The following is a 16,649-nucleotide window of genomic DNA, read 5'->3' as shown; positions in this document are numbered from 1 at the left end:
GAATGAAAAAGAAATACATATCATCATGTAAACTCAGCTTCTTGTTCTGGCTACTTCTTCATATTTATTCTATTTATTCATATTTATATATTAAAATATTTATTGAACTCAAACTGTTCTAAAACTAAAGTTATGGTCTTAGTAACCAAACTTTAAGGTGGGTTACACCCTCCCCCCTTAAATCACCCTGAGTCCCTTCATGGGTGTCTACAGGTCTAACTTTCGGAAAGCTATATCCTCAGGAGTGAGTGATTTTCTAGCTCATTAAAAGAGACCATGGCCCTATTAAGACCATCTAATATGGTGTGGGCGAAAGAAATAAGGGGGTTCCCTAGCTGGGAATACTGAAAGCGGCTGGGAGCTCTCCGTGATCTCTCAGATCTCCTGGTGGGAGGATCTTCAGAAGGCACTTCATCATCTGGCACCTCATGGAGTTCAGGTGCTTCCGAGGGCTCTTTCTCCAAGTTCCCAAAGAGGGGGTCATCTTGAGACTCGTTTGCTATGTCTCTCCAACAGTCACCCACGGGCTCAGGAAAGTAATTCTCACCGATCGCTGCTCTTTCAGCTTCTGCAGCAGCAACAGAGACAGGGCTTCCAGTGGCAGCAGCAGAGACAGGGCTTCTAGCGGCAGAGACAGGGCTTCCAGCGACAGTGACAGGGCTTCCAGCAGCAGCAGCATAGACAGGGCCTCCAGCAGCGTCAGCACCACGGATAGGACCCTTGGCAATGGCAGCACCATGGACACGACCCTTAGCAGTGGCAGCATGGACAGAACCTTCAGGAGCAGCAGCACAGACCGGTAAGGCATCATCCAGGGATTCCACAGGTAAGTATCCCTCATGCTTCTCAGGTCCGGCTGGGTGAACAGCTGGGGAGTCATGGCGGCACTTGGGAATCTTGTAGACTCTGGAGAATCTGGTCTCATAGAGAGCCGGGGGAATTTCAGAGCAGGATGAGTCATCACTCTCAGGGTCTGAAGCTTCACTTTCTGACCGTTGAACAGGATTGTTCCTTGTTCGCGGTCGTCGTGTTGTTCCCTTCTCAGATTGCTCTAGAGGTTCCTCATCTGTCAACACTCCACAAGGCAGCAGCAGGTCTCTGTGGAGAGTGCGTGTTGGACCATCTGTCCCCTCAGGTTGGACAACATAGACAGGTAAGTCATTCACCTGCTTGATCACTTTGTAGACACTTGACTCCCACCGGTCAGCCAGCTTGTGCTTGTTCCGTAGCCGCAGATGTCGAACGAGGACACGGTCTCCCTCCGCTAGAGCAGACGTGCGGACAGACTTGTCAAAGCGTCTTTTGTTTCTGACAGCAACCTTCTCTGCATTCTTCATAGCCAGTTCGTAACTCTCTTTGAGGTGAGACTTGAGCTTTGTCACGTATTGAGAGTGGGAGGTAGATTGGACACCTCTAACTGGCAGTCCGAACGCGATGTCAATCGGAAGGCGGGGGCGTCTGCCGAACATGAGCTCATAAGGGGAGAAACCGGTGACTTCGTTCTTAGTGCAGTTGTAGGCGTGAGTGAGGGGTTTCACAAAATCACGCCATCTGCTCTTCTCCTTGTCTTTCAATGTTCCCAGCATACTCAGGAGGGTGCGGTTGTACCGCTCAACTGGGTTTCCACGTGGGTGGTAAGGACTTGTCCTAACCTTCCTGATCCCAGTGATGGCACAGAGCTCCTTAATGGTGTGAGACTCAAAGTCTCGGCCCTGGTCACTGTGGAGTCTCTCAGGGAATCCATAGTGGACAAAGAATTGCTCCCACAGACACCGTGCCACAGTGCAGGCTTTCTGATCTTTGGTTGGAATTGCAACTGCGTACTTGGTGTAGTGGTCGGTGATCACCAGGATGTCTTTGGTGTTGCGGTCAGGTTCCAGGGACAGAAAATCCATACAGACCAACTCCATTGGTCTAGTGGTCTGGATGTTGACAAGGGGTGCTGCCTTATCTGGCTGAGATTTCCGCCTGACGCATCTGCCACAGGACTTGATCTTCCTCTCAACCTCCGCAGCCATCTTCGGCCAATAGAAGCGAGATCTGACCAGGTCAAGAGTGCGGTCGATACCAAGATGCCCCATGTCATCGTGCAGACTCTTGAGTACAGCTGATCTCAACTCATGAGGTAGCACGAGCTGACAGACTGGGCGGGAGTCACACTGCCGGTTCCTGTACAGGATGCCATTCTTGAGTTCCAGGCGGTTCCACTCCTTCGCCATCAACTTGAGCTCTGGAGAAGCAGCCATGAGCTGGGGTGTGACCTGTTCTCCTAACTCAAGCAGGGTGATGACTTGGCCTATGGCAGGATCCGCCCTCTGGTGTCGCCCAAGCTCTTCCTCTGAAAACCTGGGAATGGTGGCATGTCCTTCAAGGCAGTTGTCCTCTTCAAAGGCATCTGGCACCGCCTCAGGATGGAGTGCGAGGGATTCGACCAGCGTCACGGGTGAGTCTGGCTCAGTATTGCAGAGGAGGTGTTTGTGACAGGCAGCGGTGATCACATTTGCAGGTAAGTTGGTCTCAGTAGCTGAAAACAAGTGGTGGGAGGTGAACTGCTTTATCCTCTGATGCTCTTCCAGCGAAGCCTGGTCACTCATCACCTCACTGTGAGGACGTCTGGAGAGTCCGTCTGCATCCTGGTTCTGTTTTCCAGCTCTGTACTTGATGTTAAAGTCAAAAGTGGAGAGAGCTGCCAACCAACGGTAGCTTGCTGCATCCAACTTTGCAGAGGTCAGGATGTAAGTCAAGGGGTTATTGTCCGTTATGACTGTAAAGGTGTTGCCGTACAGGTAGTCATGAAACTTTTCGACAATAGCCCACTTCAAGGCCAAAAACTCTAGCTTGTGAGCTGGATATCTGGACTCGCTGGATGACAGGCCCCGGCTGGCATAAGCAATGACCCGGCTTTGCCCATCTTGCTCCTGATACAGAGCTGCTCCTATGCCGATGGTGCTGGCGTCAGTGTGTAGCACATAGGGCAGCTGTTGATCAGCGAATCCGAGGACTGGGGAGGTTGTCAGTCTCTCAATGAGGGTTTCAAAGGCCTGCTGACATGCAGGAGTCCAGCGGTCTGCAAACGGCTCTTTAGGGTGGAAGTATTTCACGCCAGTCTTGCTCCTATGTCCCTTCCGGGCGGGTGGATAACCGGTGGTGAGGGCATTCAGGGGTTTCACAATCTTAGAGTAGTCTCTGACAAAGCGGCGGTAATATCCAGAGAATCCCAGGAAAGACTGCAGCTCTTTGAGAGTCTTGGGCACTGGCCAGGTGGAAAAGGCTCTGATTTTCTCTGGATCAGTGTGAACTCCATCCCTTGACACGACATGTCCAAGGTAGCGTACAGAGGTCTGGAAGAACCGACACTTGTCTGGGGACAACTTCAGACCGTTGTCTCTGAGCCGTGTCAAAACGTGGGTCAGCCTGGTTTCATGCTCTTCCAAAGACTTGGAAAACACAATCAGGTCATCAATGAAGACAAGGACTTCTTTCAAGTTGATGTCTCCCATGCACTTCTCCATCAGCCGTTGAAAGGTGGAGGGGGCGTTTGTTATTCCCTGAGGCATACGATTGAACTCGTAGAAACCTAATGGACAGACAAAGGCGGTTTTGGGCTTGTCAGTCTCTTCCATCTCAATCTGGTAGTACCCAGACTTCAGGTCCATGACTGAGAACCACTGGGACCCAGAGAGAGCGGAAAAGGTCTCTTCCACATTAGGCAGTGCATAGGCATCTTGGATGGTCTGGTTGTTCAATTTTCTGTAGTCGACACACAGTCTGACGTCGCCACTCTTCTTCCTGACAACCACAATGGGAGAGGAAAAGGGAGATTCAGACTCCCGGATGATTTCTGCGTCAAGGAGGGTCCGGAGGTGTTTACGGACTGCCTCATAGTCTTGGGGATGGATTGGCCTTGACCGCTGCTTGAAGGGTGTTTCATCTCTGAGCTTGAGGTGGTGTTTTACTCTGGTTGCATGGCCATAATCCAACTCGTGGTGGGCAAAGACGTCAGAGAACTGCCTCAGTCTGTGTGTGACTCTGTTCTTCCAGGACTCTGGTACTGGAGATTCACCGAAGTCGAACTTCAAGTCAGGTGTCTCAGCTAAACATGGCTGCTGGTAGGACAGCTGACAACACTTGACTGTCTCAGGCTGCTTGGATTCCAGAGAAGGACTGGAAATGATGTCAAGAGGGGTGCTCAGCTCAGCAATAACGCAGTTCGCAGGTAGTGTGATGTCATGCTCTGTTTCATTTCTGACCCAAACAGGAAGCTTGGAGGGGTGCTGTGATGGCAAAGTGATGAGGCAAGTGTCCACAAAGATTCCACCTGGCAGGGCTGAGGCGGTTGGATGTTCAACTAGGGCACATCTCTCAGCGGTGACATTGCTGGTGCTCACGTGACCCTCTAGAGGAACTTTCCCTCCAGCGGGGACTACGTTGGGCTCTTTCCCTCTAAGCGTCACTGTTCCAAGGTGTCCACTCGTTCGCTGTTTCTTTCTAAGTTCCAGCATCTTCAAGATCTGTGTGTATCCAGGCAAAGGGGAAGTCAGGCTGGAGGTGTGGTGATCACAGTGCTCATCATAAAGCATGTCCAGTGTGTTGGTGCCAATCAGAACAGGTATGTCACTGCTGGAGCGGATGTCAGGGATGACTAAAGCCAGGCTGTGTACTTCAGGTTCTGTGTCAATGAACTCCTTGGGGAAAGCTATCTTGAGCTCTACATACCCGAGGTATGGAACAGACTGTCCGTTAGCTCCCTCAACTTCAAGGAGATGGCTCATGGGATGGATGGGCTGATGAGACAGGTGGTCTTGATAGAAGGACAGAGATACAGTTGTCACCTGAGAGCCTGTGTCAAGCAAGCCGTTGCAGTGCACGCCGGAGATGGTGAGGTTAGCAGTGCACTTATGACCGATGAGCCCTCTAGGGACGTTGGGATGTTGCTTTGAGCCTGCATAAGAGAGCCTTGCTTTAGTCGGTGGAGTGGTGGTGATGGGGCAGGGGGGTTTCTTAGTTCCTGTTTGCCCCCTAACAGAAACTAATGCTGGTTTAAATGAGCAGAACCTGAAACACCATGGACTCTATCCCAGGCCTGCTGCTTCTCTCTGAGCTCCCTTCTCTTAGCATCAACCAGCGCTGGATTTGCCAGGTCACTGCACACTGAGGAGAGGTGGCCATCTTCTCCACAGTTGAAACAGTAACCAGGTTTTGGCCTCTTGGAGACTGTCCCGTCACGCATGGGTAGTGCGTGGTTGGAGTTGGCCTTCAGTCCAGCTCTGTTTACGCCCTCCTTCTTCATTGAAGATTTTTTGGACTGCTCAGACTGTGAGGCTGTCAGGGAGGCAAGCTGAACTTTAAGTTGAGCAATCTCCTCTCTCATTTGCTTCTCACCTGCAGAGAGTGTCTCCGTGAACTGCGTGTCAATGCCGAACTCATCTACATTGCAGTCCCAAACGTGGTGATATTTGGACTGGGCTTTGGTTCTGGAAAGACCCAGGTGCTGAGACATTCTGCTGGATTTTGCAGCCTGTTTATCCTCCTCAGTCCGGAGAAGCAGCAACAGATCAGAGAATGGAGGCGGAGCATTCTTCTTGTTCTCAAGCTGAAGACTGGAGATGAGAGCGTTGTTCCAACAACCTCTACAAAACTGTTTTAACAGCTGGCGGTCAAAGTCATTAAATAGAATGCCTCCTCTTTGCACGACGCGGTTGAGTGCTGTCTGCAGACGGCTCAGGTAAGCAGAGGGCTTCTCGCCAGCATCCTGGTGGGTGTTAAGAAACTTTGCGAAAAGCTCATCGCCATCTTCAACTGTGCCGTAGGCAGAATCAAGGATGTGGAGATAGGCATTGACATGAATGTGAGGCCCTAAGTGTTTCACCAGGTTGGCTGCAGGAGGCAACAGGCTCTCCACAATCTTCCTTGTCACATGCCTTGCAGACACACTCGGGTCAGAAAGGAGAAACTCAGTGTGGCTGCGCCATGTCTCGTAGTCCACTTCATGGTTCGGAGTAGGCAGTCTACCAGAGAAGAACCGCAGCTTAGTGCTGCACAATGTGACAATGTGCTCCACTACCACCTTCTGCACCTCAGGCGTTGTGAGCTGACTCACAGGAAGTGTGTAGGATGGTCGTCTGCTAAGCGAGGGAACATCAGTGTCAAGCTGAACGGGAGGAGGAGTGCCACTAAGAACATTGGCTGCCATGATGGATGGTGAAGCTGATCTGTGGCGATGAAGAGATGCATGCCGGTCGTCAGAGGTTGATGCTGGGCTGTGCATTGTTGAGACACCTGAGCTTTCAACAGGGATGGACGGTAAGGAAGGGGGCGCTTCAGTTCCAAGAGAACCTTGGAGACGGGAGAGCTCATCATGCAGAAGTGACTGCAAGTCCAGACCGCTCAGTTTAGCTATGTCTCTTAAGGAGTCAAGGTATGTCTGTGTTAAATTACTTCCCACATACCTTGAATAAACACTAGACAGTTGCCTAATGCAGTGGACAGTGCTGGGGTCATCTGGGGAAGGCCTATAGAGTGGTAGCTGACCTAGCTTCTCTACTGTAAGCCCTGACTCAAACTCAACAATGACTGTGTTTTGTAATTCTGGATCAGAGCTACTTACGTGTATCACCCGTGAAAAAGGCCCATGTTCCTCTAAAAACCTAAACATTTCTCCATCTGCATCACTATCACTCATACCACTGACTAAGACTGAATTTGGCACTTTAACATTTTTTTGTCTAACCACATCCATTTCAAACATACAGTTTCAATGTAAAATCTGAGTTTCAATGTAAAATCTAAAGTCCAATAGAAAATATGTAAATGCAAAAACAAAATATATATACACTATAAATACTAATTACAAAATTGTCAACACTGCCCCCCTCCTGGCTCTGGCTCGCCAAGTTTTATGTAGCACCCCTCTACTCTACTTAATAATAAATTGCACTTTAAAGTAAAAGGAGGTGCTTCTATGAGTTACTGTTAAGTTTAGGCCAGTTCTAGGTTCGGCATTAAGGGGGGAGTAAATTGACAAGGACACCAGTATGTAAAATGTTATAAATAAATAATGCAGGTTTATTAAATGCAAGAATATATTTTCTCTAAGAGAAAAGAAGAGAAAATATTAGTAAATAGAAAATAAATAATAAATAAATACAAAACCCTATAAAATAATAAAAGAGCTCTTAAAAATTCAAAGTATCAAATCAATAGTAAAAAACTCAAATGTACAAAAGAAAAGAAATACCCGGGTAAGGTGGTGTGAGTGTACAATGTCAGTGTATGTGTGAAGGCTTATCTGTATCCAGGGAACAGATCCAAGGGGTTGGTTATCCAGTATGAAAGGGCAGTTCAAGGGGTTGGTTATCCAGTATGAAAGGGCAGTTCAAGGGGTTGGTTATCCAGTATGAAAGGGTAGAACAGTTCAATCGATCCAAGGGGACTGACTCGCCATCCAGTGTTCCAGTGTACATAAAAAACCAATCGGAGTTCGAGGTTCAAACAACACAGGTCTTCAACAATCCGTAGAAAAATAGATATAAGGAAAGGTAAAATGATTCAATATGATAGATAGATTTAGAAAAAGTTAGATTAGAGTTAGATAAAGAGTATTATTTTTCTTAAGAGGATTATCAGTAACGTCTAATCAATTTCATTCAAGTGGAGTCTCGAGAGTGAAAAACAAACCCGTCACCTAGGAGATGACTATACCACAATAAAAGTATTTTAGAATACCTGCACTTTCAAGCAGACCAAAAAGAGAATGAAAAAGAAATACATATCATCATGTAAACTCAGCTTCTTGTTCTGGCTACTTCTTCATATTTATTCTATTTATTCATATTTATATATTAAAATATTTATTGAACTCAAACTGTTCTAAAACTAAAGTTATGGTCTTAGTAACCAAACGTTAAGGTGGGTTACAAATGGACTTCTATGGGAGTTAGCAGAGAGGTGGTCCCTCCAGCCTACGTCGATTCTTCTACTTCCGGGAATTCGCCTGCCCCCTTGGTCCCGCCCCTTCTACTTCCGGTCCATGGGACCTATCTTTCAAAAAATTATGAACGGGAGTTAATGGAGAGATAACAATTATTTTTTGGTCCAGTTTGAATTGTGCCACAAATTTCACATATGATGTTTGTGAATTTAAAAGATAATTTTTCACGTCAAGAAAATACTGTTGTTCGATAGACTTCAAAAGTTATGTTGGTTTTGTGCGAATCCACTCAGTGGACTACAACGATGTACGTCACCAACGTAATGAAACGATAAGAGCTGTTATGCTAGTTAACGGTTGCATCTTGCTGCCTGCTATGTCACTTAACAGTATGTAATGTACAGTCTATGGACGAATACAACTTACCTGATGTGTTTAATCCTCTGACTCATGGTATTTTCTTCGGCAAGGAAAGCCCAATTAAGACCTGTTGCTGGTATGCTTGTACAATCTAGTGTGGCTGTGAATGAGCTAACGTCACTAGCGCGACTGATGGGTTTGTAGTCGTTGGACATCTGTGGATTAAGCCACACAGTCAACTCAATGTAAGTAAGATAAACGAGGATGCTAATTGTTCTCAGCATTGCCAGCATTGTGTATAATATGACTGTCACTTGGAGGAGACTTGTAGATAACTAACGTTAGCATAATTAGCTAACCGCTGCTAACGTGCTAGCATCGTCACGTCAGGCTGTGCACAGTAGTGTAACATTTATTCACTATACATTAATAAAGTTGAGTGGTTCTGCAATGTAGACTATGTTTCCGTTTTTTTGCAGTACCATGTCCCTTACATGACATGGCCCAGTGTCCTTGTAACATGCATGCAGCAAACCTAGATATGAATGTGATTTCAACATTTCTTTCAAGAAGACATGTAAACCACAAAGACCCGTAACGAGGGGTCTGGAATGTTGGTTACCTAGCAACCAAGACGCTGTCTATTGCTATAGCAATATAGCACTCGTGATCGAGGTATTCATTCACTATCCATGACCAACCCCACTCTCACTTGTGCTATATTGCTTAATTAACTCCTATGAAAAGACAATAATGTAAACATAATAGAATTGCTTGAAGACAAGAAAAAAATAATATATAGGCTACTTTAAGAGCAATATTCCTTGAATTTCCCCTTGGGGATCGATATCTATCTATCTATCTATCTATCTATCTATGTAACAGGGAATAAGTTGGTATGGGGACCGATATCTATCTATCTAACTTGGGGATCGATATCTATCTATGTATATGTAACAGGGAATAAGTTGATATGACCAGATTGTGTAGGAGGGCTAATATATAAAGGATACAAGGATACAAGGAGGTTTATTTGTCACATACATAGTAAACCTGTCACATCACCCCTATTCTTTCTTCAGCTTCACTGGTTACCGGTTCTGTCCAGAATCAAATTCAAAATTCTACTTCTCACTTTCAAAGTACTGACCTTGCTCCTCCTTACCTCTGTGACCTTCTGATCCATTACACTCCATCCCGCTGCTTCATTTATAACCAGAATCTCCTCACTGTCCCCCGCACCAGACTCTCTACCCTGGGTGGAAGGTCTATCAGTGCCATGGCCCCTAAGCTCTGGAATTCCCCCCCTCAATTCCCCCATGACTGTCCCTCCTTTCCTTTCTTCAAAGCTCTTCACAAGACTTTTCTGTTTCAGGAACACTTCTTATCTTCCGCCACTGCATAGACTGTCTTTTTTTCTGTCTTGCATTGTCTTGCTCTGATTTTGTAAAGCGACCTTGAGATGCCCCAATCCCCAAGATGTTTTCTAAGGAAAAACAATATCATACCCAGAGGAGACATTACACATTCCTTGCACCAAAAACAAAAAAAAGGCAAGAATTTGATAATTTGGGACATGTCGCTTGCTAATCTGGGACAATAAAATCTAATGGAATATATATTAGATACTACCATACTTTATGGTGCTACTTTGAAGCTAATTTATAATGGGAAAGGCTGATAATGGCTATGATAATGATTTTAAAATTAAGTTTGATGGCCATGCAAATTACGGGAGTTTTCCGGGAGAAATAACAAAACGGGAGGGTGCTGGGAGATGACCTTGAAATATGGGAGAAACCCGGGAAAAACGGGAGTGTTGACAGGTATGCATTAATCTTATTAATCTATGACCTATCTTCTTATTTTCAGCCCATAGGCTACTACTACTTCCACTGATTAGAATACACCGCGCGCTGTGTCTCCATCTGGCGCTCGTCCATAGCCTATTCTTCGACGACGTTAAATATTATCTTAGACCATGACTCCGCAAAGCCATAACGTGAAAGTTGCTCAGTCTGGTTAGAAGTGTTGGTAAGTGTCTGCTTTAAAACATTTGGATACTCTTACTTCTTCCGGTGCTGTTTCTCTCAAGGTAGGCTATGTTTGTGCAGCCAGGGCTTTGGGTGTGGGTCTTGAGAATTCCGCTCGCTCGTTTTGGTGAAAAAGTGAGAGCTACTTGACAAAATAGGCTATGGAGTTGTCATTAGCCCACTAACAGTCTTGGTTAGCTCTCAATTATGTTCACCAGACGGAATTCAGAACTCACTCACTGTATAACGAACAGTCTGTACCACCATAATCCATTTTTTAGTAGCCTAACTGGGAGATTCAGGAATAACTCAGTAGCCTCTAGGTTTGAAGACATCGCTGCTCAGAGCGTTACAATTGTAGGGCTGTGTTCTTGGAACACTGAAACATGTATGTAATCTGAAATTGAGCACAATATAGGGCCTATATAGTGTTTGCAATACATTCATTATTTAATCATGATGAACTTTGAAACCAGGTTGGAACGGAATCAGCATACTAACTGTTAGGCTACACTGGGGGGTCTATTTTGTTGCTGTTTCACATAGTTAGGCCATGTAGCCTACCGCCGTCATTCTCAGACTCCATCCATATTATAGGCTAGTCAGTGCCATAAATAAAAAATTCTGTAACCCTATAGGCATTTTTGATGAAAGGTAGGCAGGCAGGATATTTTGAAAGTTCAATGTCTTCTGATTATGAATAACACTGTATAACATTGAAATAAGGGTCTCAGTTTTTCACAATTGTTATTGAAACAATATGTGTAGGCCTATTGGTCATAGGCGAGACACTACAGGTGAATAGGGTAACATTTTTAACTTATAGGCATCTGTAGCTAATACCATGAAACTAGTTTGATACTTACATTAACACAAGTAACTTTTGTATTGCAAGTTTTCTGAAATGTAATAGGCTATATGCAAATGAGTCATCCAAATGAAGTAGGCCTAATTTGCATACACTTCCAAAAACGGAAATCTGAACATTGGATGAAGACTTAATTTTGTTGTATTGACACTAGATACGTTTTACTATAGGATAATTTTGGATATATCTTTTCATCATTCAATAAATAAAAAAGTAGTTGTCTGAATATTGGTCATTCAGTAGTCTTCGATATCGATTTTCGCCATAACATAAAATCTTATATTATTCAAGCTATGATTTAAAAAAAAATCCGCTGTAATAGCCTTCAGAATATAGATAAATCTGGAGACTTTGATGTAGGTAAGTGCTATGTTTCAGAATGTGAGGAAAAACTAATTAGAAGTCCAATCAGAAAAATCAGAAGTGTAGTAAAGCCCCACTGCCTGCGGACAACACCAGGATGGATAGCTGCTTCTTCTGACCTCATTCCACGAAACATGAGCATCCACACCTGGCCTTTCTGGAATTCACTTACAAGATCTAGCGCTCTGGGGAAACCCCACTCTCTGCTTGCGCACTCCATAAAGCTGATGAGCTTGGTTTTCGCATTTAGAGGTGGTGGTTGTTGCCTACCTCACCAGCCACACAGGGTCAGCGGTAAATCTACCTGCTATTGCTCCTCGAGAAGACTTATGCAGGAGTTAATGTTTTCAGGCGCGTGCCATGCCGTTTACAATTTGAAGATATGACTGCTTCAGAAATGTTTGCTAACTTCAGGCACAGATATTGTCCTTGCTTTAAGCCATGCTCGTGCACGTGGGCAGTCTTGCCAAGCTCTCACCGTGACTCTGCCTCAGGCCTTTTCGTGCTGGGCATTTTCTGAACGCTATGATGGATGCAACAGGTTTTGCTCATTCCATGCAGGGTGGACCCAGTTGGGCAGCCCTCTGCTGTCTGCTTCGTCTGACAGGCAAAGTTAGACAGGCAAAGTTATCAGCAGTTAGCAACATGCATTTAAGAGCAACTCACAGTCACTACTCACAGTCGTGACTGTGAGTAGTGACAACATTAGGCTATCAACTGTGACATGAAATGTTTGCGCTGCCAACAACACATCTCTATGTCCAGATAGAGACAACACAACACAATGTGTTGTTTCTAACACAGTCATTTTAAGAGTGCATGGTCTTGATGATGCTGCACTAGAATTGGCACTGGCAAGATCTGTGGCTACCTGGGCTCCATGCTTTTAAAAAACTGAGCTGATAAAATTTGTCTGCATTCCCAACCCCCTTTCTCTACTGACTGCACACACACAGCTGGTATAGCATTGTGAACACACCCTTTTTACAACACACCGGAGCCTCAAACCTTTAATGTTCCAATTCTTTTCTCCTGCTCTTATCTGCTCAGGGAGATATGACGCAGGCCAAGGTATGGACATTGAAACAACATTTCACTGGCTTTTTCTAAAGACCAGTGATTTTCAGCTGAAGGATGAAAGGCTTTTATCTCCAAAAGATGGAGGTATTTTTTTTATATTTACATTTTCACTATTCTAAATTGGATTTATTTTTGAAACTAGTTGAAAAGATGGAGGTAAATATGGATTAACCAAGTATGTTTAATATTATATCATCCATGTTAATATTGTTTGCATTGAACAAAAGTGCTAAGAACCATAAACATAAACATATTATGGTCTGTTCATTTCAGAAGTATTGGTTGAGGCTGTCTATCTAAGTGTGGATCCTTACATGAGGTTTGTAATGCTATATTCAGATACAGCATTGCAATGTTTTTGTTTTTAAATATACAGTTAAGAACAAAATTATTCATACCCCTGTGGGGTACTACAAAGCACGTTAGACATATCTAGGCTATGTAGACATATCGAGGCTTGACAAAGCCTTGACTGAGGGGTATACTGTACATTAAGTGATACTACGATTGCAGTTATGTGATATATTTGTCAAACTAGGCTTTCAGCTCAGATCTGTGCGCGTTCTCGGTGTTGGGATGACTTTGGCCAATCGTGTAACGTGGAGACGCACAAGACCGCCTCTATTTAAAAACAATTACTTCCGCATTCATGAGCGATACCTTAATCTACACTGCGGTCATTTTTTGTGTCCAACCTTTAACATCAAATAAATCAATTGTCATCAGTTGTTGTGTGGTATGCACGTCCATAAGGGATATTTGCACGCACAGCACTATTAAAGCGCATTCGAGCTCCAAAATGTTAGTAGAGGCGGAGCTCCACCTGTAAGATATATGACAGAATCCTACACGTGAAAGAACTTCGTTTTTAAGACAATTGATTGGTCAGTGTGCGGTAGATTACACAATTTGAGCTATAACTTAGCACATAACCTCCTCCCGACCAGGTTTGGTTGACAGCATAAGATACAGTGATGGCCAAAAGTATTGGCACCCATGCTAAAGGTGACTGAAAAGAGGAATATAAAATCATCTTTGGGAAATTGATCGTAATGCCTTAAGTGAAAAATGAGGAAATATCTAACCTTTAAGGACACCAATTTTCTTAGTGAATGAATAATGTATCATAAATAAATAAATGTTCTTCCTTAAAATACAGGGGTCATAAGTATTCCCACCCCTATGTTAAATTCCCATAGAGACATTGCATTGATGCTCATTGAGCTCAATGCAAATCAAACCAGCTAATAGGCTAACTGAAATAACACCCATGCCAATCTCTAGGTATGGTGAAGGGTATGTGATGATGTGGGGCTATTTTAATTCCAAAGGCCAAGGTAACTTTATCAGGATGCACAGTATTCTGGATCCATGAAATAACTGGCCTTTAAAAAGAAAAATCTGCCTGTCTCTATGGGAAAAAAATCTGACTTAGCTTATAAAAAAAAAAAATCTGAAAAAAAAAAAGCACATGGGCAGAGTATGCCTACACCGAACAAATGTGCCAAGTGCTACCTCTACCTCTTGGGTGGCTTAGAAAGGCATCTTTATCGAACAGATTTGCTTAAGTATGTGCTGGGCTTTGGGAGACACCTTCAATCCATTTTATAATTTGGAGTCCTCCAGTGCCAATAAGCTGTCACTTTTCATCTGACTGTCGCTTTCCAAAAATATTGAAGTCTTAAAAAGTGGTTTCGTCCCTTATCTCAAGAACCAGTGTTTTAACTTCAAATGGGATGTGCATTTTTAGGTTTTCACCCCCGAAATTGTACTGTGCCTACTTCAGAAGTCACTTTGGCCTACCATCAAATGCTTGACCTCTTTAGAAAGCGGAGACCCTGTAGTGTCTTTGGAAACAAACAGAATAACTGTGTGAAGTACTGGCACAGAGTTACAGAGAATATACCGCTTGTTTACACAGTGTAAAGATGGCGGAGAATGCAGGTAACAGTCGGGGATTTGCTATGATTTATATTAATTTAATACTTTTGTTTAACTCTGTAACCCCTAAAGACGAGAGACTGAATCTCCTGAAGAGGCGTTTATGAATCGTATGCACCAACACTGGCATCGCCAAACAAAACAAAACGACAACTAAAGTCAGCGACTCCACAGGCTAATATTTATGATAAGGACTAACGTTATAGGCTACTGCACGATATAGGCTACTGTTGTCATACAAATACAAGCATTTAATTATTATTATAGAATTTTGATTCTCAGAGGGCCTACTAAAATGGGTCATTTTTCTCAATTGCTTAATAGATGATTTATTTGTTTCATATATGTGTCTATTTATTTACTGCATAGCCTATCCTACATGGGGACCATTAGTAGTCTATAACAATGCACCAAAAACCTGCGAAGTACCTGGTGAAAAACCTGGTAATTAGGTGATTTCAGTGAGTTTAGATTGTACAACACAATGAACAATGCCAGGGACACGTATTGGGTTGTAGCCCATTTGAATAGTAATCTCCAAATCTCATGGCATATGATATTCTCAAGCACACAGAAAGGTGGAATATAACTTATTACAGCTTAAACACACTACAAGAATTCCAAAAATATATCATTTAGGCTTTTTAAGATTATCTATCCTCATATTTTCATATTAGATTTACATACAAAATAGAACCATGTATAGATTTATGTCCTCCAAAGTTTGCAGGAAGGTGGAATATGTTGTAATTAGGGATGCAAAATATTGATTAATTCATTAATCATTCATTGATTGACCTTATCGATCGATTAACAATTAACTGATTAGCGGCTTTTCCCCTGAGAATGTAAATTTCTCACGGTATCAATAGTGTCTTTAACATTATACTTAACTTATATTTAACTTATATAGCCTACTGAATAAAAATGCATGTTATATTGCTCAATTGATGTTTTATTGTACCAGTTGGGATATGGTACAGATAATGGCATTAGTATTTTAACAAAATAAATTATGCACAGAAAATTAAAATACATAAAAAAAATAATTGTGCACTGGCTCACCTGTTGCATGTAAAACATTAAGCAGCATAAAATAAATTTTAAATAGAAATTTAAACAAATGGGTAGGCTTAGCCTACACTATATTAAGCCTACATATAATATCTGGTAAACTACTTATATGAAAAACTTGAAACATTAGCAGCAACACTTATAATCCCCCTTGGTCTGAGAAAGGTAACAGTAAGATTACTAGCCCTCGAAACTTCAAATATAGAACTGAACACAACTTAAATCATCCCTGAGGTGACAGTAAAATTAGAGGGTGTCCCTTAGAACAGTCAAATGAAGATACTGTATAGGCTACCTCTCCTGAAACAAAAACATTCCTGTCACAATGTGTTTTGAATAGGCTCCTGACCTAGACTCCTATATTTTTTAAGAAAATAAGCATATTAACATGGTCAGGAGTAAGTTGTGTGCACAGTCTGTTTACAGTGAGGCCAGCTGCTGAGAATACACGTTCAGATGGGACAGACGTGCCCGGTATGCACAGATGGTGTGCCACATTTACCAGCCACAGAAATCTTCCTTCATTGACTTTTCACCATTCTGTGGGACTGGAATCAAGGAGTGGTGAGGGATCCTTCAGAAACATGTCCTTCTGGGGCAGGCGTGGCCTACTGATTAGCACTTCGGACTTGTAACCGGAGGGTTGCCGGTTTGAACCCCGACCAGTAGGAACACCTGAAGTGCCCTTGAGCAAGGCACCTAACCCCTCAGTGCTCCCCGAGCGCCGCTGTAGCAGACAGCTCACTGCGTCGGGATTAGTGTGTGCTTCACCTCACTGTGTGTTCACTGTGTGCTGAGTGTGTTTCACTAATTCACGGATTGGGATAAATGCAGAGACCAAATTTCCCTCACGGGATCAAAAGAGTATATATACTTATACTTACACTGTGACAATGTGTCAGTGATAAGTTATTCACCCCATAATCTGTTAATATATATAGCTCAAATGAGATGTCATGTCATGTCAGTTAAGAGTTTAATTAATTAATGACCATAGATT

General features: G+C 43.5%; 1 long non-coding RNA gene across 1 annotated transcript; it reads left to right on the top strand.

Annotated features, from left to right (window-relative positions):
- Nucleotides 1-10,257: 10,257 nt before the first annotated feature.
- On the top strand, nucleotides 10,258-13,017 carry LOC121719395. The gene is made up of 3 exons (XR_006034261.1): nucleotides 10,258-10,385; nucleotides 12,605-12,718; nucleotides 12,908-13,017. It is a non-coding gene; the product is annotated as an uncharacterized LOC121719395 (long non-coding RNA).
- Nucleotides 13,018-16,649: the final 3,632 nt, after the last annotated feature.

The sequence above is a fragment of the Alosa sapidissima genome, chromosome 1 (assembly GCF_018492685.1).
Source record: "Alosa sapidissima isolate fAloSap1 chromosome 1, fAloSap1.pri, whole genome shotgun sequence".
Lineage (NCBI taxonomy): Eukaryota > Metazoa > Chordata > Actinopteri > Clupeiformes > Clupeidae > Alosa > Alosa sapidissima.
Note: the sequence above shows the minus strand (reverse complement) of the source record. Positions and strands in the feature narration are given on the sequence as shown.